The sequence below is a fragment of the Sturnira hondurensis genome, unplaced genomic scaffold (genome assembly GCF_014824575.4).
Source record: "Sturnira hondurensis isolate 20B ecotype Veracruz unplaced genomic scaffold, ASM1482457v3 Scaffold0021781, whole genome shotgun sequence".
Taxonomy (NCBI): Eukaryota; Metazoa; Chordata; class Mammalia; order Chiroptera; family Phyllostomidae; genus Sturnira; species Sturnira hondurensis.
The window spans coordinates 68,758-94,071 of NW_028094412.1; the positions used below are offsets into that span (position 1 = coordinate 68,758).

At 45.6% G+C, this 25,314-nt stretch overlaps 1 long non-coding RNA gene and 1 pseudogene across 1 annotated transcript; one reads left to right on the forward strand and one right to left on the reverse strand.

Moving 5' to 3' along the window:
• Positions 1-3,310: 3,310 nt before the first annotated feature.
• Positions 3,311-24,255, reverse strand: LOC118978339 (uncharacterized). The gene is made up of 3 exons (XR_005064696.1): positions 24,082-24,255; positions 7,212-7,367; positions 3,311-3,947 (listed from the first exon to the last, which is right to left on the reverse strand). It is a non-coding gene; the product is annotated as an uncharacterized LOC118978339 (long non-coding RNA).
• Positions 8,867-9,631, forward strand: LOC118978338 (TIP41-like protein; annotated as a pseudogene).
• Positions 24,256-25,314: the final 1,059 nt, after the last annotated feature.

The window sequence follows — 25,314 nt, forward strand, 5'->3', positions numbered from 1 at the left end:
TATCCTCTGTGTCTAAACTATTTTGAATCCAAAAGCCCAGATCACACATTGCAGGTTGGACCTCAACCAGAGGCTGTCATTTATGAACCAGGTACTTTGGTCATCTAGAACAAGGGTCCCCAACCTTTGAGCCATGGATCTGTACTGGTCCCCACCTCTTAGGAACTAGGCAGCACAGCAGGAGGTGAGCTTGAATGTAATGGGCTTTAATCATCCGGAAACCATCCCCAGACCGACCCCCAATCCATGGACAATTTGTCTTCCACAAAACCAGTCCCTGGTGCCAAAAAGGTTGGGGACCCCTGACCTAGAATATCTTTCAACCAGTCTCCCAATTAGAATCTTGAATCCACCTAATCTACCTAATCTGACTTCTTTCTATACTTTTCCCCAAACTAAGGTCTTCAAGTCATAAATCTAACTGTATATTTTCAGCTCCGTTCAGCTTCCTGTTTCCTCTATCTCAACTATCTTCCCATATGCTTTCTCACCCAGGAAGACTCTCCTCTGGGCCTCCTGGTTGCTGACAACCAGCACATTCATGGTTATTACACCATATTCATCAAAAGAGTTAGTAACCAGACTCATGATCTTTCTGACTACATGAAGTCCTTCTAGCAATTTATAGCTCCTCACCAGGCCCAATAAGTTCCAGCTGCAAACTCCTCTTTGTGTTCATCTTTTCATTAGCTATTTCCCTTTCCTGGAATGCTCTCCCCCCACTTTTTGCATGACTGCCTGTCACCATGACTTGCTTAAATGTCACCTGCCCTCCCTGACCACTCAAGCTATAGCCACCTAGTTACTATCCCGATGGGTTGGAAGAGGTGATCGAGAGGATGTGACTGGCCCTGGCTGGTGTAGCTCAGTGGATTGAGTGCCAGTCTGCAAACTGAAAGGCTGCCAGTTCGGTTCCCAGTCAGGGCACAGCCCTGGGTTGCGGGCCAGGTCCCCAGTTGGGCAAGTGCAAGAGACAACCAAGTGATATTTCTCTCTCACGTAGATGTTTCTCTCTGTCTCTTTGTCCCTCCCTCCCCCCTAAGAATGAGTAAATAAAATCTTTTTAAAATGTTTTTTAGAGGCAACCAATCAATGTTTCTCTCAGCACATCAATATTTCTCTTCCTCTCTCCCTCTCTCCCTCCCTCCCTCCCTTCCTCTCTAAGAACAAATATGTAAAAATGTCTTTAAGGCTTTAAAAAAAAAGTGGATGTGACTGCCAGTTGTCCTGCCAGCTGAAACCAGGAAATCTAGGCCTTCTCACCCCCTACCCCTATCCACTCTGCCCCTCATTCCCACAGCCAGAGACATTTCAAGGGCATGTCTTGAGAGAGCAATGTGTTGCTGAGACCATCTGGACAGTATATGCGACTGAACCCTGTTAAGGCCTCTATGTAAATTTTTAAAATTCTGACGGGCAGGTGCCGAAATCTCATCTTGTGGCCACCCAAGACAAGCCTCATATGTAAGTTCTCTTGCTTATTAAACCTGCCACCTACCAATCTGGAGTGGTCTGCTCCTTTCTTCCGTCTCTGATTACCCTCTACGTACGGGAGCCAGTTTGCAAACTAACACATTACATATTGGAATTTTTTTGCATAGCACTTACAAGTCCATAATCTTTCTTCCAAACTTGGGGCCAAATATATTTTAGAATTCAGAATTTTTTCAATTTTAGAAAGGAACACATTAACTCCATATTATATAACTATATGCTGCATATACTCTATATTATATAACTACAGAGAAAGGTCCGGAGCATTACTTATAAGGAAACATCAATATTTCTAGAGTGAAGAGTATGAAAATTTACACTAAGTGTGAATCAAGACTATAAATAGCCTCACACTACTTCATCTCAGGTTTAGTTACCTAACAAGTTTGGGCTCTAAGGGATGAAAAAACAACCTTCTTCTTTTCAGAACTTCTGACATTGTGGAATTGTGCCTAAAAGCTTTTGTGCCTTGTCTAACAGGCCTTGTGTGTGTGTGTGTGTGTGTGTGTGTGTGTGTAGCTCTTTTCCTGCTGGAAAGTAAGCCTATGGCAGCACACAGTAGAGTCTTGTTCTGCTTGTTCTGCTGATTCACCTCTGGGTGACCCAATGCCAAGAACACTGATTGCATGTACCAGTACAAATGCATGCATGAATGAATGAGTCAATCAACCAATCAGTCTTGAAAGAATTTGCAGGCCCAGCTTCATAATTCCTTCATCTATTCAACTTCAGGGACCTCCACTTTTACCACCTCTGTCTAGGCCACATTATTATTAACCTTGTCATGGCTTGGAATGACTCCCCAAGTCGCTGGCACCCACATACCACTGTCTCTCACCCTGACCATGTTCTCTCACTCATCATGGGTCTCCTCCCCCTTACCATTTCTTTTATCTCCTTGAAGCCTGTGGGTCTTTCTATCTTCTTCCAGCCTAGCGACGTCTTCCTACTTTTCCCTTGACCAGAGTAGAACCTCTCTCTTTCATTTCCCCTCTCTCTTTACCTGTTCTCACCACACTCTCAACCCATTTACCCCTTGGCCTTCTACAAATTGAAGTCCTTGACATTTTAGCACAGGCCCTAAAGTTAGAAGGCCTGGGTTTGAATCTCAACTCCATCATTTCCTAGCTGAATGACCTTGGGCAAGTTATTTAACTGTTGTGCCTCAGTTTCCTCTTCTATAAAATGGGTATAATAAAAGCACCTACCTTGTAGAGTTGTTAGGAATAAATGAGTTAACATACAATATATATATATTTAAATTTTTTAAAGAATATATATATATATATATATTTTTTTTTTTAAAGATACTTTGAACAGTACCTGGCCTTTAGCAAGAGCTTTGTAAATGGAAGCTACTGTTACTCTTTGGAGCAGTGTCTCCTAGCCTTTTTGTGTGTTGTGGACAGCTCTGTAGTGGTCTGATGAAATCTTAAGGAACCCCTTCCCAGAACAATGAATGTGTAAGATAAATAGATTACAAAAGAAATACAATTGTCAAAATAATAAGAAATACATCTGTCATGTAGTATTATAATATATGTGCTTCTTTATCAATACATTAAACACCAAGCTATACCTGGCTGGCTTGGCTCAGCGGATTGAGCGCCAGACTGCAAAGCAAAGGGTCACTGGTTTGATTCCCAGTCAGGGCACATGCCTGGGTTGCAGGCCAGATCTCTGGTAGGGGGTACATAGGAGGCAACCACACATTGATGTTTCTTTCCCTCTCTTTCTCCCTCCCTTCCCCTCTGTCTAAAAATAAATAAGATCCTTTAAAAAATAAAATAATGATGTTATTTTGAGAGATCTGCAACAACCATGATAAGGTATGAAAATCTTATTTCTGTTGGTGACAAAGCCACAGGGACTGCTATACTACTTGAGTTTGCCACCTACATCCCCTGGAAGGACATTTCTGTCAGTGATAGTGAAAATTAAGATGCAATTTCCTGCCTCCATCATCCAAGTCCATGGGCTCCTTCAATTCCCTCTACAGACTCCAAAGGGGCTGTGGACCCTTGGTTAAGAACCTCTGTGTTTAGAGCAAACAGAGGCCATTAAGTGAATACTTTCTCTCTTGTCACCTGCAGTGTTCTTCTCTCTAGGCCACACTCTCCTCAGGTTTCAAAGAGAGGCCTTGTTTGGGGCTTGCCCTTCCCACTGGGCTCTGGGTTGCAGCCCCTCCCACTTCCCTGGGGATTTGTTCCGTCGAGTATTCACTGTCTTTATTGTTTGCACCTCTGTCTCAAGATCATTAGAAAATAGAGAGTAGATTGAACTCAACATTTGCACACAACAGACATTCATCAGTTTAGGTACTTGAGGGTCAGAGGTGAGCAAAGGGGCATGTCAGGGACACCAGAGCCAGCCACAGTCAGCACTACCTCACAATCCCCAAGGGTACTTAGCCCTACCAGGAGATGAGAAAAGCACAGAAGTAGTCTTTACCCCTGAGAGATAAACTGTTACGAACCTTGTGGAGACCTGCAGTTACCCCTGCAACGACCAAGTTGCGCTGGTTCTGGCAGGCTCTGAGGTGGTCAAATGATGGATATGGAGAAGATCCAAATGTGTGCCTGCAATTTCCGAGTGAGTTGGGGCACAATTTGAATGAATGATTTCAGCACTGAAGCAGCGTGCAGGACGTGAGAATGGCTGTGGCGAGCCTCTGAGAGTGTGCCAGCTGAGTGTCTACCATCTGAGTTAATGGGGCTGACATGTGAATGAGTCTGTGTGATACCAGCCTAAGGTCATGATGACTAGCATTGCCCAAATCAATGGCATTGTCCAGCCTTTGTGTAATCAGAACTTTCTAGCTGTGTTTGACAGGATTGAACACTTCCTCCTCCTACAAACACCCCTTGGCTTCCATGACACCTCATTTTCCTGATTCCTCCTAATTCCTGGACTGTTCCTTCTTGGTCTCCTCCCTGGGTTTCTTTTCTCCTGCTCCCTCACCATTAACCTCCTGGTTTCCACACTGCCTCTCAGTTGAGGACTTCCCAATCTCTGCCTCCAGCTCACCTCGTCACCGAACATCAGAATGAGATAGCCAGTCATTTGCTAGCTCCCTACACCAGGTGGCTCTTAGGCAGAGTCCAACACGTCTTAAATTAAACTCAACTATTACCCCCTAAACTTGCTCTATCTCAGTTGAGATAGACTCCAAAGCCAGACCCTGGGACTAACGCCCTTTCCACTCCATCTAATCAATCGCCAAATCCTCTTAAGTCCTACAGACTTCTCGAATCTGGCACTTCCTCTCTCGTATCTTCCTATTTTCACCACCCCAAATCTCTTGTACTGTGGTCCTTGTCAAATCCCACTGCTGTCCCTCTTAAAAGGACCCTCCAAGAAGCCAGCAGAACCCCCTTCCTAAAACTCAAAATTTACGATGTGACTCTCCTGGCTTTAAAGCCTTCGGGTGGTTCCCCCTGACTTGTAGGGCCATCCGTATTCGCAGCTGCCGACTCTCCTGGCTGCAGCCTGTCCAGCAGCAACAATGCACAGTCATGCTGCCAGATGAGCTATGGGATGCTCGAGTAATTAAATTTGAATTTCAGGTAAGCAACAAGCCATTTTTAGTCTGAATACCTCCCATGCAACATTCGTGTATTATTGACCAAAATTACTAGGTATCGATCTAACATCTAAATTCATATCCAAGTGAGCATCCCGTATTTTCATTTGCTAAAGTAAATCTGGCAACTCTACCCCAGATAATCCTTAGGACTGTGAGATGCCCCCTCACACTGCCACAGCTCTGTATGCCCACCTCTGAACCAATACTTACCTCTGGGGAGATCAGGAGTCTGTTCTGATCTCCGTGTCCTTGGTATGCCATACAGTGCCCCGGACAGACAGATGGCAGTGTTTACTGAGTGAATTAATACATCGCAATACAACTGCGTCATTGGATGGAATCAGTAAGTATTGTGATTAGTTCAGTGTCAGTTCCACTTATACCCACTCTGCCTTCACAGCCTTGGAAGAACGACCTCACTGTTTACACATCCACGCAGCAGGAGAGCTAGAAAGCTGGGAGTCAGTCATTTTCAGGCTTAATGAAGCCATTACAGGACCAGTGGGGGTGTTTGTTGGTTTGTTTTTGCAGGGAGAGAAGGGATGGGAGGGAGACGCTGATATCTTAACAATATGGAGGTAGAGGAAGGCAAAGAGGCCCCGAACCAGGGAGGCTGTGGGGGAGGACGGGAAGGGGATGTGGACAGCCCAAGAAAAGCAGGAAATCAAGCAGGCAGCAATGAAGGCGAGGAATCATGAGCCAGCTGGCACCAGAGCGAGGAGTGACAGCCGCTGCAGGCAAGGGACGGGAGCCGGAGGGGGGAGGCTCTGGCAATACCGGCAGAACGATTCTTCTCCCTCCAGGGCTCCGGGGCCTTCCTTCTGAGACTCGCAGCTCTCCAGTCTCCAGGGTCAGACTAGTTTCTCCCAGCACTCCCTGGACCCCCAAATCAAGAGGACCATGGAGAGATTCTGATAGTCCTCTCGCTCCCACCCCGAATTGGGAAAGACTTGGAACGGAATAAACCGGGGGGTGGGGGTGGGGGTGATGAGTCAGCCTGGGCTGGGCGGCAGCTGCCAGTGAAACCCCCACGGAAGTGATCATGCAACGCCCAGAAGTTGGGGGCGGGGCGCGGGTTGGGGGTGAGATACCCATTCGAGCACGCGGCTTTTTTTCTTTTCTTCTTCTTTTTTTTTTTTAGTTTGTAAAAATCCTTACAGGAGGACATGTTTATTGCTTATTGATTTTTTGAGAGAGAAAGGAAGAGACATAGAAATATCTATGTGGTAGAGAAACATGGAGAAACTTCAATCAGTTGCCTCCTCAAATCGAAAGCGCCCGGACCAGAGAGGCAACCTGCAACCTTTTGTTGCAGGGGAGGATGCTCCAACCTAGTGACCCAGTCAGGGCCCGGTGCGAGGCTTTAGAGGCAGTGTTTGTAATAAGTCTTGACCACGGACCCACAGAAGGAGCGGCTGTGGGGCCAGGGTCATGTTGTATTGATCACAAAGCCTCAAGTTTCTAATCCTTGAGGTAGGAATGAATACTTGCTTTTTCCGAGTGTATTGTGTCCGCCGTCTTTCCGCCGTGTTGAAAGTCCTGTCCGCCGTGGAGTGCTGAGCGCTCCACCCTAGGCAACTTTGCGTCACGTGAGACTGTCCTAACGGGGGTGTGGAGCATATTGGGGAGGCCCTGATCTGTCATCAGTAGCTGTGATGGAACCTGAAGTGCCTGGCGAAGGGTTTTGAGCAGGGGACAAGTCCCTCTTTTATTTCTGCCACTCCCAGATGGGGAAGAAAAGACACCCGGTCTGAAACTAAGGATTTCAAGGCAATCCGTGTACAGGCTGCACCCATTCCAGGCAAAAGCACCTTAGAGTCACTATGCTTGTCATTCACACGTTCATTTTCTTTATTAGAGGGACTGCCAGTGGAAACGGAAGGATTCACGCTAAGACTCCAATACAGGAGTCCTGAGTGTGGGAACACGAGATCCAGGGACAGAAAAGGGACGATGGCGCGGTTGGGGTGGGGCAGAGAAGCATAAATTCAGCTTGACGCCACCACCCACTCGCGGCGTCTTTCCGGCTAGAGTGGAGTGTGGCATCTGCGCATGTACCCGCCACCCACACCGGGCCTTCAGGAGGAGTCGGTCGGTGGCAATGATGTTCGCGCATGCGTGTCCCGCTCACGTCTTGTTCCCGGTGGGGTCGTGGAGTTCCATGGAGTGGGAGGATAAATGCAGCCGCCAGAAGAGGTTTAAGTGCGTACAGAGTCTGTGGAAGTACACGGGCAGCTGTGTGACTGCTCCTTTCGACTCGTCCGTAATTTGCAGTCCTTTGAGGAAACTGAAAACCAGAGGAAGGAAGGGAGTGGGTGTGTTAGACCCGGAGGAAACCCCTTTCAATCCCGCCCTCACATCTCCATGCCCTAGAAGGGACTCAGTCTGAGAGGTCCAGTCGTCCCCCAGATCACACCTCCAAAGGGAGGCCAGATTGGGGCAGTAACCGCGCTGCACCCTACCCCGCCTTTTCCAGTCAGTTCCGGGAGCCCACCCCACGCTCTGGGAGCCTCTGAGTCAGAAAGGGGGTCCCGTGGGGTGGGGCGGGGTAGGGTTGAAAGTCCTGTGTGCAGCTGCCCCTGTAGCCTGGAAAAAACCTTCGTTTTCCTCGCGGATGTGGAAGGAAGACCCCAGATGGGCCTGGGAAGTGCTGTGAACAGTGACTTCAGACCACCTATCAGGAAGTGAGGCCTGACGAAAGTGTGAAACCCAGTGTGAAATTGGGTTAAAAGTCTGACTCCAGACTCCAGCAACAAAAAAGGCAATGTGGATGGGCCTAGACGATATTATACTAAGTGAAATAAGTCAAGAGAGAGAAAGACAAATACTTTATTATATCACCTACATGTGGAATCGAAAGAATAAAACAAATGAACAAACAAAACAAAAATATACTCATGGAAACAGCGAACAAACTGGTTGCCAGAGGGGTGCATATGGGAGGGATGGGTGAAAAAGGTGAAGGGGAATAAGAGGTACAAATTTTCAGTTATACAATAAGCCACAGGTAGGTGATGCACAGTACAGGGAATAGGGTCAATAATATTGTGATCACTTTGCATGGTGACAGATGGTTCCTAGACTTAGCGTGAGGATCACATAGTAAGGCATTTAGATGTTGGATCATTACGTTATACACCTGGAAGTAATATACTATTGCGTGCCAACTATACTTTAATAAAATTTTTCAAAAACAAAACAAAGGGAAAGGAGCCATTGGCTGCTTCAGCTGCAGGGGCAACTTCGTAGGGGCTTCAGAGACCTTAAAGCCTAATGCTTCTTTTGAATGAAGATCCTGAGGCCCAATCACATCACTTAACACTGAAAGATGATATGTCAGGCTGTGCTGAGAGTGTACTTAGTCTGTTATTTCTTACCAAAACCCTATGAGGACAATCATTCCTAATTTACAGATGAAGAAAGTGAGTACTGGAAAGTTAAGCCACTTTCCAAGGTCACATAACTAGTAAGGAACAAAGTAGACTTCAGACTTAGACAACCTGGCTCCAGAGGCCGAACCCTTGTGACCACAGACTCTGCTGCTCTTTATAAGACCGGGTTAGAGAAACCCAGTAAAACAGGTCCCCAACCCCCAGGGCCACAGAGTGGTATCCAGCTGCACAGCAGGAGGCAAGCAGATGCAAGTCAAGGCAGTGGGGTGCGGTGGAGCTGGGCTGTAGCAAGGCGGGGAGCTGGTGTCTGCTGCCACCACAGCTCCAGCCCACCCTGCGCAGCTCACACGAGCTCCCCCTCGGCCATGGTGATCCATGGCTCTCCTGAAAGCTGACGACGACCAAGACCCACATTATGAAGTTGGCCGACGTGGAGAAGTTAGCTGATGAATTTCCTATGCTATCCATCTCCAAAATGATGTTTGCAGACAATGTTTTAAGAATCCAGCACTGTTCTGGCTTTGGGATTGAGTTTAATGCTACAGATGCTTTAAGAAGTGTAAACTACCCAGGCATGCTCAGTGTTCTGTGCAAAAGAGGGGCAGGAAGGGGGGATGGAAGGTGAACATTCCAAGGAGGTTATTAAACCACACGATTGGACCTATACAACAGATTACAAGGGAGCATCACTTGGAGAATCACTCAAGTTAAAGGTTGTACCTACAGTAGATCACATAGATATAGAGAAATTGAAAGCCAGAGAACAGATTACGTTTCTTGAAGAAGTTCTCCTGTTTGAGGATGAACTTCATGAGCATGCAGTTTCAAGTCTAAATGGGAAAATTAAGTAATGTTTTCCAGCTTTTTCCTGCTGATGCAGTGGGGGTTTTTTTTGTTTTGAGAATTGATGGAGTGCTTATCAGAATGAATGACATGAGAGAGACTTCACCAGAGGCTGACAAGACCTACATGTTACAAGAATATACATCATGAGAGCAAAATTGCTCATTTAACACATGTTCCACCATCCTTCTTCACAGAGCCCAATGAAGTAGCACAGTACCTACCCATCAAGGGGGCAGTTCATGAGAAGCTAATATTTCCAGGAAGAATTTATTATAACCCCACAGACTCACAAGAAAATGCACCTGTAGAATAGAATGTGTTTTGCGTTGCATGCTCACTGTGGAATCTGATGGAGAACTTGGCTATGCGGATGCGGGTATTTTTATTATGAGAATTAATTGCCTAGTCTACATGCAGATTTTCAGTAGCCTTAAAGGGAAAAATAAAATAAAAGATTGTTGCAGGCAAAAAATAAAAAGATAAACTCAAGGTGGAACATCCTGAGACTGCCACAAAAGCACTGAAAAGCCTGCTTCCATTTCCAACATCCCATCTTTGTGAAGTAGGGTTTTCTGCAGGGACAGCAACCAAAACGAGATTAGGGACTAGACAGGACATAAGCAACACTCTTCAGGTGTCACTGTCTCCCATCACCCCCAGATGGGACTGTCTGGTTGCAGGAAAACAAGCTCAGGACTCCCACGGATTCTGCATCATTATTTCAATATATATCACAATGTAATAATAATAAAAATAAAGTGCACAATAAATGTAATGGGCTTGAATCATCCTGAAACCTTCCCCCACCCCTGGTCCATGGAAAAATGATCTTACATGAAACCAGTCCCTGGTGCCAAAAAGGTTGGGGACCACTGCAGTCAAAGGTCAACATGGGACCTCATTTCTTGAACTACTATTGTGTTCCTCTCACACTGTTTCAATCTTCCCCAATAACCTTGTGTGGAAGAAATTGCTAGTTGAGGAAAGTGAGACAGAGAGGTTCCGTATCTTGCCCTAGTTCACACAGACAGTAGTTGGACTGTGCTGATGAAGCAACTTGACGCAGGTAAGTAATTAACCACAACAAATGAGACTAAAATGTAGGCCTCCTATTTCCCAATCGTGAAATTGGGAAATTTCACTACCCTCTTTTTTTCTTTTTACTACGTGCATTTTAACAGACACGTATTTGTTCGTTCAGCAAATGTGCTAGGCATTCTTGAAGGCACTTAGAATCAGTATTTTTTAAAATATTTATTTATTTATTTATCTGTTTTTAGACAGAGGGGAAAGGAGGGAGAGAGGGGGAGAAACGTCAACGTGCAATTGCCTCTTGCACGCCCCCGCCGGGGGACCTGGCCTGCACCCCAGGCATGTGCCCTGACTGGGAACTGGACCAGTGACACTTTGGTTCTCAGGCTGGTGCTCAATCCACTGAGCCACAGCAGCCAGGGTTACAATCAGTACTGAACATAACAGACATGATCTCTGTCCTCGACTGTCTGAGGGAGGGGGAGGGTGGAAGGTGTCAAAGGTAAACAAAGACAGCAGTCACAGCAGTGAAGACAGATTTCATCAATCATTACTGACAGTAGGGGAGAGTTGAGCACCACTCCCATTTGCGCAGGCTGTCACTGGGCGTTTTAAAGAAAGGAGGGAGAGGAGCAAGCAGGGTTTCAGTAGAGCCAGGGAAGTGGAAAGTTACAAAGGGTGGCTCAGTGTAAAGTGCAGTTAGACCAGCTGTGCCTGCTAGCTGTCAGTTACTGAAGTTAGGAGTCTATCCTCCCAAAGAGACTGGGAGGTAGACACCCAGGGGCAGGCATCTTGATGATCGCATTTCAAGGGGATGGTCCTTGAGAGTGGTGATGGAGTGGTAGTATATACATTTACATCTCAAAAGGACAGCGGAAACAGTCACAGTTGGAAGCCCATTTTAGTTAATGTTCTAAGCAAGGGAGTTGGGGACCTATGTTAGGTGTTGGCTAGAAAAAAAAAAGGAAAATTCTTTTGACCGCCCTGAGCTTTTCCAGGTGGGAACTGGGCCCTCCTACGGACTTGGCCTTGGGCTGCTAGAAGCCATACTACAGTTTGGCTGGGTACCTTTGTGCAGAGGGTAGGGATGGGTGTTGTTTTTCTGTTCACAATGTTAGGATGAGTTTTCACATTGATCCAATATGGCTCAATGCCTCGTGTATGCAAACAATTCTTATTCACAGAATATTCCCAGGGCTCAGAGGTTGTCTCCCAGCAGCTAGCCAAGGGCCAGTCCTAAAGACCGGCCTTTGTTTAGAATTACAGGCTTTAAGCAAACCAGGCTCACTGAGTTTTGTAGGGGTGGGTGTCTGCATAGGGTGTTCATGCAGGGTTTTTACAGTTTCCAAGGGAGGTGCAACCGACAATAAACATGTGAATTGAACTTTCAGGTAGTGATGTTATTGAAGACCTGGGAAATCTGAAGAAGGAATTGACTCTATTGTTGAATTGAGAACCTGAATATGCAAAGGCCTGGGGAGGAGAGCCATCCGGAGGGAAGAGCGAGTGAGATCTGAGGCAGGACTGGGCTGTCTTCCACTAGGGCCAGAGTGAAGGCCAGTGTTCTGGAGCGTAGGTAACACTGAAAGCAGTGAGTGAGAGCGGAGCTAGGATAATAGAAGTCTGAGGGTCTTGGAAACAGGGGCCAAATCGTGAATTAGAGCAGAACCTCCCCATTTATAAATAAGGTCGTGCAAGTTTTCAGTGTATGAGACACCTTGCGCTGAGAGGGGCAGAACGAAGATCTAAAAGTCAGCTTTTCCTGTGTTCATCCAGCTGTGCTGGGCATCCCAGGACAGGGCTGTGTGAGGCGGGGAAAGGGGTTCCTTTTTCTATTAAAAACAACCAGCTGCACTGTGAGCCAGAGGGGCCACCTCCGACGGGCACATGTGTCTACACAGAATGAAGGTGCTAGACGGCCGAGCTCTGGCTTGTAGGTGCTGAGCTAGCAGTTGCCAGGGCAGCAGATCAGTTGAGATTATTGAAAAGGCTGAGCAGCTGTCTTTAAAAAGAGCACCGTGAAAATGAATTTCTGTTACCTCCTTACGGGGCCCATAGCAGTGGTGAGGTGGGTGTGTTCAACCCCTCCATGGAGAAATCACAGTGGAAAATTGTGACTTCCTCCTCCAGATGAATGAACCCCTCTTCCTCCTCCTCCTGCCCTTCCTTCCCTCTCCCCCTTCAGGCTCTTCCTGTGTCTCTCTCCCGTTACTTTGACTTCCTTGAGCTTAACTCTTAATGAGCCTTCATTACTCGGTGCAGGGCATGCAAAAACATCCTCAGTGATGTCTCCAAAATCAGGTAGATGAAACAGACAAGTTTTTAAAGTTTTATTAAGTTATTGATTTATACCTCTCTATCTTACAGAATGGACTTGAAGCAACTGTCAATTCCACGATTTATCAATTCTTGCCACTCTACCAGGGTGGACAGTAGAACTAAGCTAGGGCAAGATGACGATAAGAATCCCTCCTTTTTATTTTTTTTGCTTTACATTTTTAAATATTATATCTTTATGTTGTAGGGAGGTTTTTTTAATTATTATCTTCCTTTCAAGTGTGCAGCAAAGTAGAGAATACTATAAACACTCCCAGTTTAGCCCTGGCTGGGTAGCTCAGTTGGTTAGAGCATTGTCCCGAAACGCTAAGGTTGCGGGTTCAATCCCAGTCAGGGCACACACAAGAATCGACCCATGAATGCATAAGTAAGTGGAACAACAAATGGATGTCTCTCTCTCTCTCCCGAAATGAATAAATAACATTTAAAAAACCACCCCCGCTTCAATCAAATCTTCACATTTTTGTCAGACTGCATTTTTAAAAAGAAAGCAGGAACGATACAGTTGACTCCCCCTCGGCACCCTTCCCAGGTTCATCCCCTTTCCTTCCCCCCACCCCTGTCACCACTGTCCTGAACTTGCAGTTTACCAAGTCCATGCATGCTTTGTTCTTCAACTTTATATGAATATGTCCATCGATTTCATAGTACTTTTGTCAACATGATATAGTCTTGTTTTGCGTGACTGGCATGAACACCGTGCAGCCCCTGTGTCGGTAGTGAGGCTCTAGAGATCTCATACTTACACGATGCTGTCGTCACATAGGCCTCTTACGTGGCAGAACAGTGTCATGATCCCCATTTGACTCAAGAAGGAACCAAGGTCCAAAGAATAAAGGGTTGGGCCCCAAGACCACACAGGGACAAAAGCCTAGGCTGACCAACTCCCAGCTCAGCGCAGTGTCCACTGCTTAGTGCCTCTGGACAGCACTGTGAGTCGTACGTATCAGGACGACAAGTGTGAGCAACTAGAGAGCAGGCCAGTGGGAGGGAGAGGAGAGCAGAGTGGAGTTAAGGGTAGGAAAGAAGGATAGACACGGAAAGACAAAACAAAACGGCAGAGCCAGTGAAGGGAGCTGTATGGCTTTAAATCTACCAGTGATTCTCAACCTTGGCTTCTTTGGAATTGCCCAGGGAGCTTCAAAAAGCATTAATTTCTGGGACCCACTCCCAGAAATTCTAATGTATTTGGTCTGTTGGGCAGCCTGGGCAGCAGGATGTTGGAAAGCTCCCCAGAAGATTTTGGATGCGGGCCACTGAGTCAGCAAAGCAATTTGTCAGGCAGTGAATTGGTTGAGGGGGCAGTACTCAAAGGCTAGCTTGTTAACATTAATAAGATTTTAGATCTCAAACCGTGGTTTGACAATGCAATGTAAATAAGGTATTGAGATCTTAACCCCAGATTCAATGGACAGAAATGGGCTAAAATAAGAGGTGACAATCTGTTTTCCTCAGTGCTGCTCATACTACTCTTAAACTATTATGTTCAGTTATTTGGGCGTTTATTTGAAGGGGAGAGTAGCAATTTTCACAATGACTACCAGTAAACCCCCCACAAGGTAATGGAATTCAGCATACATTCCCTAAGTACTTCCTTCATGCAGGGCCTGTGCTGCGCAAAAGTAAAGACGGAAAAATCATAAGCCTTGACCTCGAGCTCAGACTCGAGGCAACCCGGACAAACATACAATAAACACAATGTGCTGAGTGCTAGAGACAAGTCCAAAGTGCGAGGGAACGGAGGGCAGACAACACCTAACTGTACCTTCGGGTGGCTAGTGGAGGGGTTTAGAGCGGGCTTCACACACAGGAGGGCTGCATGAACTGGGTCTTAAAGAACTTAAAGGACGAGTAGCAGTTGGCGCAAGGCATCCTTGAGGCTGGGGGTCAGGAAGAGCATGCGCAAAGTGCACGTGCAGAAGGACAGTTTGGTGCGCTGGAAGCACGGGGAAGAAGATGCGGTGGGGGAGAAGCAGGTAGTGAGGCACAAAGGTGAGCCCCTGTGCTGTGCTGGGTGCGGACTTCACCCTGCAGGCGGCACAGGCAATCATCAAAGGGAGGAGTGTGCGGTAGCGGGGAAGGGGGGAGGGGAACAGCTGAGTAGAAGTTTACCAGGCAGGAATGTGGGATGGATGGGGGTGGGGAGAGGAAGAGGAACAGTGTAAGCAAAGGAGTGGAGGCAGGCTGAGCCTGATGTGTCAGGTGCAGTGAGGGAACCAACAATCTGGTAGGAATGGTGGAAACCATCTGGGGCGCTTTTTGAAAATATCACTGCCTGGGCCCCACTTCCCTCCTCCTGCAGAGATTCTGAGTGATATGGTCTGGGGGTGGGGCCCAGGCCTTAGCATTGCTTTTTTTCAGTATTTTAAAAAAGTCTCCCAGCCCTGGCCAGGTACCTCAGTTGGTTAGGGTGGCGTCCCCACATGCCAGGGTTGCAGGTTCCTCCTGATCAGGGCAAATATGAGAGTCAACCAATGAATGCATAAAAAAGTGGAGCAACAACTCGAGGTCTGTGTCTCAATGGCTCTCTCCCCTCTCTCCCCCCTCTCTCTAAAATTAAAAAAAAACTCTCCCAGGTGATTTTAATTTATTTATTTATCTTTAGAGGGGAAGGGAAGGAGAGAGGGAGAGAGATATCAATGTATGGTTGCTTCTCGTGTGTCCCCTGCTGGGAACTGGCCTGCAACCCAGGTATGTGCCCTGACTGGGAATCGAACCGCGATCGTTTGGTTCGCAGGTTCACACTCAATCCACTGAACTACACCAGCCAGGGCTCCAGGTGATCTTATATGAAGCTGGTTAGGATATGTGTGGAAAGGTAGGCCAGAGCCAGATAACAGTTATAAACTGGTTAACGTTTATTGAATGTGAACTATGTCCCAGACATTTTGTTAATCTTTTTCATGCTCACCTATTTAATACTACCTATTATCCTTGTGTGGCGGGTGAGTAAACAAGAATTTGACTAAAGTCCTATACCAAAGTAAGCAGCGGCAGACTGGCTTCCAAGCACATCCCGGAAAGGCGTGTGTTCCAGGCCAAAGAGCTTGGGTTTGCTTCTATAACCATCTTTATTAATTTAGTGTGTATCCATCCAGAATTTCTTTATGCATATATGAGTGAATGTGAATATGTCTTCCCGCATTTCTTACACAAAAGGGAACATACTAGATACACTGATGACATGTTGACATTTTGCCTCTGGGCCTCTTAGGATCACCTTTGCCCATGTTTAGTTAATTTTCCTCAGCCAGCATAGGGTTGCCCAGTGGCCCCTGGCTCACACTCGCTCCAGCGCTCTCTCTATGGAGCTCAGTGTACTGCAATCAATAGCTGTGAGAGCAGGAACCAGCTACTACCATGGGTTTTATTTGTTCTCTTTGTAGTTACTTAAGATGAACTGAATTTCAGGCTTTTGTTCTGCCAAGACATGCACTCAAGATTATAAGACTTTCTTTCGGGACTACTTTAACTATGCCCCCTAAGTTGTTTTTTTTAAAATATTTTATTTATTTATTTTAGAGAGAAAGAAAGAGAGGGAGAAAGAGAGAAACATCAGTGTGTGGTTGTTTCTCACACGCTGCCTACTGGGGACCTGGCCCACAACCCAGGCATGTGCCCTGACTGGGAATCGAACCAGCGACCCTTTGGCTCATAGGCTGGCGTTCAACCCACCGACCTACACCAGCCAGGGTGTGTGCCCCCTAGTTCTGATATAGTTTATGCTAATTACCATTCATTCTATTTGAAATATTTTCTAATTTGATTTCTACATTGACTCTTCTGTCGTTTATCCTTAATTAGGGAAATACTACTTAATTTCCCAGGGGTTATAGATCTTGTAGTTATATTGTTTTTTATGATATCATGTATTTTCACAATGATCAGAGTATATGCTCTGAATATTTTCAATCCTTTGAAATTTACTGAGATCATTATATAGCTATGGATATGGTTAATTTTGGTAAGTGTTCTATATGCATTTCAAAAAAGTTTATTCTGTTGTCATTGGCTGTGGCGCCCTGTATATGCCCACTATTAATTGTTCATATGTTTCATATCCTTTCAGATTCATGAAGTGGAAAGAAAATGCATGGGCCTAAGTTCTTCATCAATAAACTTTTAACCCATCCGTCTTTGTTTTTGGATGCAGTCTTACTCCCAGAAGCACTCGGTGCTGTCAGTTTCAAGTCTTTTGGGGATTCCGCTTTCAACTTGTTTTATACAGGTCTCAGCCTATGCTGTGGCTGGACTGGCCCTCGTGCTTTCTAGTGTGATTTCAAGACACCCTTCAGCAATAAATCATCAAGAAACTTTCAAAAGATACAAGTTTATTACTTACTTAGACCTGGAAATTACACAGTGCTACCTGGGACCACAGAGGGAGAGGCGAAGTGGGAGAGGGAGACTGGGCCTGGGGTTCTGTTTTTATTAGGGTCAAGGGTGGGGACCTCGGGTTTTGCTGGCTCGCACTTTTTGTAAAAAAGATTTTACTCATTTATTTTTAGAGAGCGGGGAAGGGAGGGAGAAAAAGAGGGAAAGAAACACCAGTGATGTACGAGAGAAACATGGATTGATTGCCTCTTGCACACCCTCAGCTGGGGACCTGGCCCACAACCCAGGCATGTGCCCTGACCGGGAATCAAACCAGCGACCTTTTGGTTCACAGACTGATGCTCAATCCACTCAGCCACACCAGCCAGTGCTCACTCTTTATTAGTGAATTTAAAATGTAAGAACAGGAATCCAAAATGCAGCCCTGGCTGGTGTAGCTCAGTGGATTGAGCACGGGCCTGTGAATCAAAGGGTCGCTGGTTCGATTCCCAGTCAGGGCACATACCTGGGTTGCGGGCCAGGTCCCCAGTAGGGGACACATGAGAGGCAACCACACAATGATGTTTCTCTCCCACTCTTTCTCCTTCCCTTCCTCTCTCTCTGAAAATAAATACATAAAATATTTTTAAAATAAACAATAAAATGCCGCAAGCAAAGACAAGCAGGTAGCCCAGATGGTCACTGACTGAAATCAACCAAGATCTCTAAAACATAAAAGCCTCTGCAGAGGGAAGCACCTGGCTTTAATCTAGTCCTGTGCCTGAAAATGTGTCTATTGGAAGTGGATACCTCTTTGACTTAGCTGTCTCAGGCAATCAAATCTTGAGTCGGGTACTTGCATTACAAAAGAAAACAAAGAACAAATGGCAGAGCTTACACTATGCAATATTATGCCGATTTTCATCCTCCCAACTGCTAGGATATGATTTAGCTTTCTATGGTCTACTTTATTAGTTACTATTCATCCCTGTGCTTTCTACATGCCAAAGTACATTTCAGAATTTTCCTCTCCAATTATTTTCAGGTTGATATCTTTTTTTTGTAGGCATGCTTTAAATAATTACTTAAATGGGTCATATGCATATACTTCAAACACAAAGGCGAAATACGTGCCGTGGGCAACTTCCTGCCATCACTCTCCGTCTACCTCCCCACACACGAACCATTATTTTTCACTTACTACATAATTTAGTGTTTTCATATTCTCTCTCTGATATAGATTTGTAAAAACTGAAATGGAGACTTCTGGTCAAGATAGAAGCATAATGAAACAAGCTTCACCTTACACAATCACAGAATTAGAACTAGACCTCAAAACAAATAACACTAGAACCATCAGAAAATTGAGTTGTATGGAAGTCTGACCACCAAGGATTTAAAGAAGCCACGTGCATCCAGACGAGTAGGAGGGGCAGAGAGGGGGTGTGGCATGGAGAGGTGGCGGCAGTGGGACAGGTGGTCCCGCATCCGTGTGTGGTGGATAAAAATCAGGAGGGATACCTTGGAGCGAGCAAGCCTCAGGCCAGACAGCACAGCCCAGGGTTGCTGTGCCATGAAGATAAATCCCCATAACTTCTGGTTGTAAAAACCAGTGTGGGCTGGAGTGGCAGAAGAAACTGCTAGGTTTTTAGGACACTCCACTTAAGGGGCCCATACAGACTTAGGACCTACACAAATCCATCCCCTCTGGGATTCGGCACCAAAGCAAAGGCAAAAGGGGCACCCGTTGCATATGGGAGTGTAAATCAAGTGACTGGAAGGCTCTGGCTGGTGTAGCTCAGTGGACTGAGCGTGGGCCTGTGAACCAGAGGATCGTGGTTCGAGTCCCAGTCAGGGCATACCTGGGTTGCAGGCCAGTTCCCGGCAGGGGACACACGATACATTGTGTGTTCTCGGCAGAGGCAACCGTACATTGATATTTCTCTCCCTCTCTCCTTCCCTTCCCCTCTAAAGATAAATAAATACAAATATTTAATAAAAAATAAATCAAGTGACTGGAAACAGGGCGAGGGCCAGGCAAACCTTCAGAAGCCAGGCAGCAGCATAGTCCCCTCTTTGAGCCCTCCTCAAACACAGAGCCAAGAAGCGGTAAACTGGGCTGCCCTACCCTGGCCTGGTTATTACCTAAGGCTCTGCCCCACACACTTTACAGGTGCCTTTTCCACAATAGGCCACACAACTAAGACGGGGAGTCAGAGCAGCTCTACCTAATACACAGAAATCAACACAGGGACGCCGCCACAATGAGGAGACAAAGAAAACATGACCCAAATAAAAGAACAGATCAAAACTCCAGAAAAAAAGCTACACAAAATGGAGATAAGCCATCTATCAGATACCGAGTTCAAAACACTGGTTATAAGGATGCTCAAGGAACTTAGTGAGGACCCCAGCAGCATAAAAAAAGACCCACTCACAAACACAGGATATACACTAATTGAAATGCAGAACAATTTACAGAGAAACAGTAGTAAAGTGGATGAAGCCAAGAATCAAATCAATGATTTGGAAGACAAGGAAGCAAAAACAACCACACAGAATAACAAGAAGAAAAAAGAATAAAATGCAAAGAATAAAAATAAATAAATAAAAACGTTTGGGATCACTTCAAGAGGTCCAACATTTGCATCATAGGGATGCCAGAAGGAGAAAAGAAAGAGCAAGAAATGGGAAATCTCTCTGAAAAAAATAGTAAAAGAAAATTTCCCTAATTTGGTGAAAGAAATAGATATGCAAGTCCAGGAAGCACAGAGAGTCCCAAACAAGATAGATGCAAACAGGCCCACTCCAAGACACATCATAATTAAAATGCCAAAGGTTAAGATAAAGACAGAATCTTTTTAAAAAGAATTTTATATATTTCTTTTTAGAGAGAGGAAGAGAAACATCAATGTGTGGTTGCCTCTCACATGCACCCCCTACTGGGAACCTGGCCTGCAATATAAGCATGTGCCCTGACCCGCAATCGAACTGGTGACCCTTTGATTCACAGTCCAGCACTCAATCCACTGAGCTATACCAACCAGGCAATGAAGAGAGAATCTTAAAAGCAACAAGAGAAGACCAGTTAGTTATGTACAGGGAAGTTCCCATAAGACTTATCAGCTAATTTCTCAAAAGAAACTTTTCAGGCTAGAAGAGATTGGCAAGAAACATTCAAAGTCATGAAAAGCAGGGATCTAGAGCCAAGAATGCTCTACCCGGGAAAGATCATTTAAAATTAAAGGGCAGACAAAGAGCTTCCCAGATGAGAAAAGACTAAAGGAGTTCATCATCACCAAACCATTATTATATGAAATGTTAAAGGCACTTACTTAAGAAAAAGATCAAAACTATGAACAATAAAATACCAATGAATACGTATCTATCAACAATTGAATCTAGCCCTTGCTGGTGTGGCTCAGTGGATTGATTGCTGGCCTATGAACCAAAGGGCCACTGGTTGGATTCCTGGTTGGGACATAAGTCTGGGTTGCGGGCCAGGTCCCCAGTGGGGGGCACGTGGGAGGCAACCCCACATTGATGTTTCTCTTCCTCTTTTTCCCTTCCTCTCCTCTCTCTAAAAATAAATGAATAAATCTTTACAAATGAATCTCAAAAACAAACTAAGCAAACAAAAAGAACAGAGATTATATTACGGATACAGAGAGTGCTGCCAGATGGGAGGGGAGTGTGAGGGAAAGGGTGAAGAGGTGAGGGGATTAACAAATAAGATGTTACAGAATAGCTATGGGGATGTAAAGGACAGTATAGGAAATGGAGCAGGCAAAGAACTTATGTGCATTACTTGTGGACCTGAACAATGGTGTGGGGATTGCCTGAGGCAGTGGGAGGTGCTGGGTGGAGGGGAGCAAAGGAGGGCAATTGGGACAACTGTAATAGAATAATCAATAAAATATACTTTAAAAAAAACCCAAAAGGTTGCTGGTTCCGTTCCTGGTCAGGGCATATACCTAGGTTGCGGGTTCAATTGCTGGTCTAGGCATGTGCAATCCCAGACTCCCGTGCATGCGCTCTCAGTCCAGGCACATACAGGAGGCAACCAACAATGGTACTCTTTTGCATCTATATTTCTCTCCCTCTCATCAATGTTTCCGTCTCTTTCTTCCTCTCTTTCTAAAAGCAGTGAAAAAGATATCCTCATGTGAGGATAAAAAACATTTTTTAAAAATCCATTGTCGGCCCTGGCTGGTGTAGCTCAGTGCATTGAGCATGGGCCTGCGAGCCACACGATCGCGGTTCGACTCCCAGTCGGGGCACACGCCTGGGTTGCAGGCCGGTTCCGGCAGGGGACACACAAGAGGCAACCATACATTGATATTTCTCTCCTTCTCTTCTTCCCTTCCCCTCCCCTCTAAAAGATAAAGAAATAAAATTTTAAAAAATCCATTGTCAAATCCACGGTCATGAAAATTTACTAGAGTTTCTTCTTAGGTGGCCTCAGCTCATGGCTCTTGGTGTATTGGAAAAGCTCCACTTTGAGATGAACATTGCTACCCCTCATCTTCACTTTCTGGCCCCATCTCCATCGCAAACACGAGCTTCAATGGAAAGAAGGCCCCTATGCTGTCCAGGATCTTTCTCTGGGTGCCCAGTTACCAAGTGACCAAGTCAACCCATGCCTATGGATTTCCACCACCCCCCTCAAGATTTTGCATTGCTATCATCCATGCTGCTGCCTCTGGCTGTAGAACAGCAACAGTGAATTGACCTAGATTTGGTTGTAGGTGTTTAGTACCTACCACCCAGTACTAGAGCGAAATTCAGATCATCTCCAAATCCTCAAGAATTCAGCACATTGATTTTTCAGTAAACTAGCTTTCGTCAGTTGGGCTCTAGGAGATTTCAGGATTTGGGGAATTGACCATTTAGACTACTGGGTTTTTTAAAAGAAAGTGCTATCTTCTGATAATAAAGAAGAAATACAAATATAGATGTGCCCCTGGCTGGCATGGCTCAGTGGATGGGCGCCAGACTCTGAAGCAAAGGGCCACCAGTTCAATTCCCAGTCAGGGCACATGCCTGGGTTGCAGGCCAGGTCCCCAGTAGGGGGCGCTTGAGAGGCAACCACGCATTGATGTTTTTCTCCCTCTTTCTCCCTCCCTTCCCCTCTCTCTAAAAATAAATAAATAAACTCTTTTAAAAAATGTAGATATGTATCTACTTATTTTGGCAAAAAGAAACACAGGAAGGATAAACCATAGATGAATGCAATTGTTTATGCCAGGGTGAGGGTGGACATCTGGGAACTCTGAAAGCAGCTAGCACTCACAGGACAGGGCAGGGTGCTACGGAGGAGGGAGCTACACAGAAAGAGAAAGCTCTGGAGATCTACCAAAGTGTTCCCTTCAAATCTTCAACCAGTACTGACCAGCACACTGAGTGAAAAAACTGCCTGAGGCCAGGCGAAGGCCATTGGAAAGAATCACAAGGAACAATCCTTAGAGGCAGAAACAATTAATCCACGTGTCCAGGCTGAGTGGAAAAACCTACCAACACATGGGGCATTGAATAAAAATCTCAGACTATCAGACAGATTAGCCCTGGACTAATGGTAATTCGGGTCCCCCCTTAAAGAAACTTAGATACAAGCCTCAAAAGAATCCAATTGATTAACAGTATCCCAGAACAAAGCAACCCCCCCTCCTTTTTAAGTCCAAAATAATTCGGCACTGAACAAGGTAAAATTTACAATGTTTGGCTTCTAATACGATATTTTCATGTATGAGAAAAAGCAGGAGAATACAACCCACATGGAGAAAAATAATCCGTAGAAAATGACCCAGATGATGGGTACAATAAACAAAGGGCTTTAAAACAGCTTTATAGATGTAATCCTTATGTTCAAGAAGCTAGAGGAAAAAGCACGAGCATGGCTGAAATACAGCACCCAAGGAAGACCCTACTCTGCTCACAACCGTCCCCCGACCCCACCCCCTGTTCCGGAACTCAGCCGAGACCGAGTCTTTGTTGGAGAAACTATGGTCGTGACTCACTGAATGGTGGAACTTGCTGGAAATCCACTTTCTGGATCTTGCCAGAAATTCACCGTCTAGGGTGCCAAAGAAAGCTGTTCATGGGAAGGTGAGTCACCAGAGGCGCTCTGCTACAAAACTAGATGTGAGGGAGGGTGTCGGGAGAAGTTGCTAGCCACTGGGTGCTGCTGGCTGCCTTGCCTCGGAAGAACTGGAAAATGGAGAAGCTGTGAGTGCTTCAGAAGCCAGAGGCATACTGCTACTAAACTGTCTGATGGGAGATTCTAGGGGGAAGGTGCTGGCCACTGGCTTCTGGTGGTCACCACATCCGGCAGGAGCCAGGCACTGGAGAATCGGCGATGCTTCTGGACCCTGGTGCTGGAGAAAGCTGTGTCTGCTGCAGGAACCTGCTGAGTGGGCCCCTCAGGAGCGGGGAGCAAAACCATTTTCCTTTTTTGCAATGTCTTTCCAGTGCCCTCTACCGGCAAACGTCAGTACCAGCTGGCAAAGGAAAAATATTTAAGTAGACCAGAGCCATTTTCACAGAACAGGCATAAAGAATGAATTTGAGCCAAGAGACAAAAATCTGTAAGTGCCACAGTCCATCCCTTTGATTACTCAGCTTCCATGTGCACTCTCACACACATTTTGTCTCGTACCACAGAACAGCTTCACGGGATATACAGCTACCCTTGTCACAAGAGAGGAAGTCCCCCTCTTTCCCCAAAATGAGGAGAGACAAAATACCAAGTCATTATATCCATTGCTGTTTATACAAATTATTCCTCAAAATTTATTCACAGTCCCACTAATATTCTAGTATCTAAAGACGAAATTATAAAATGAATTTCCACCAACTGTTTGCTATAAAATTGAAATGGGAAGGAGAGAGAAAAAGGAAATCACTAGCATATGCAAATAAACACATAAATATAACCAGCAAGAAGGAAAGAAGCAAAGCTACAGTAGAACTCATTTCTGTAATTAATCACAAGACTGTAATTGCTATCTTTGGCTTCCTTCCTCCACTATCCATTCTGTATTTTCCCTGCCTTCCTCCATAACCTCAGCTGTTCTCTTTTACCTGATGGAGTCACCCAAACTTTCATTCCTGAAGAGTCTGAGTCTTCAATCATCCTGCCTGGTTTGGGTTGCTATAGTTCTCCATTAACTTTTACTATTGGGCATGGAAGTACTAAGAGGCGCCTCAGATACTCCTATGGGTTGCAGACATAATCCTTGCCTGCACTGTGTTGCAGCAACCAATTTCCCCTTAGAAATGAAGAGCAATCACTCTAGCCAGTAAATTACCTCTACTTCTCCCCCCCTCCTTTTTTGGCCTGTAGTTTCTCTGGCATACGAGCCCAAAATGTCTAAAATTTCTCACTTTCCAATTCAATGGAACCATTGTTGTGCTCCCTGGTTGAGCCCTCACCCACTGGCAATGAGGACTCTTTAGGATTTAGGTCACAGTGTCCCTAGCTTCATTAGGGTCTTCCCACACAAAGGCATTCCAAGTTTCAGGACCCTATCCCTTGCCCACAAATGCCCCGACTTTAACAGTAGGCACTGCAAGGCTGGGGGCTTCTTTTGCCTTGTAATTCCGCCAGTTGCACAGTGAGATTCTGGTTTGATTTTCAGCTATCTCAGCTCTCGTGCTCTGGGAGAGAAAGCTCTCCCTTCAGTGCACACGTGAAGTTTTCAGATCACTTATGTGGAGCTGGGGATTCTGATCCTTCAGCTCATCTTCTCTTACACCACTTTGTCCAGAGACATTAGGAGCAACTAGCCAATCTCATTACATCCCTTAGTTTTCCCCAAATGTTCGAAAGTATCACACACGCAGTCACTCAGCTCCTTGCTTCTTATAATTCATTGACTATGTATCCAATAAAGACAGTTTGAGTGTCTCCACAGTCCATGCCATGGACTATCAGTGCTCTCTTTATTACTAGAAATAGAGCCATTGAAGTTTTCAGATTTAATCACACTAAAGAGTCAATTCCAGAAACTTCAGACGCAGTTCAGAAAACTCATTCTTAACATTCTGTTTCTTTAACCCCACCCCCAGTACCAAAATCTGTGTTAGGGTTCTCCAGACAGACAGAACCAGGAGGATATATATTTGTATATAAAGAGATTTATTACAAGGAATTTGTTCATGAAGCTATGGATGGTGAGAAGTCCCCAAATCTGCAGTCAGCACCCTGGACACCCAGGAGAGCTGATGGTGTAGTTCTAGCCCAAGTCTGACTCCAAGTCCAAAGGAAGGAGAAGACTGATGCCCCGGCTGAAACACAGTCAGTCGGGCACTTTT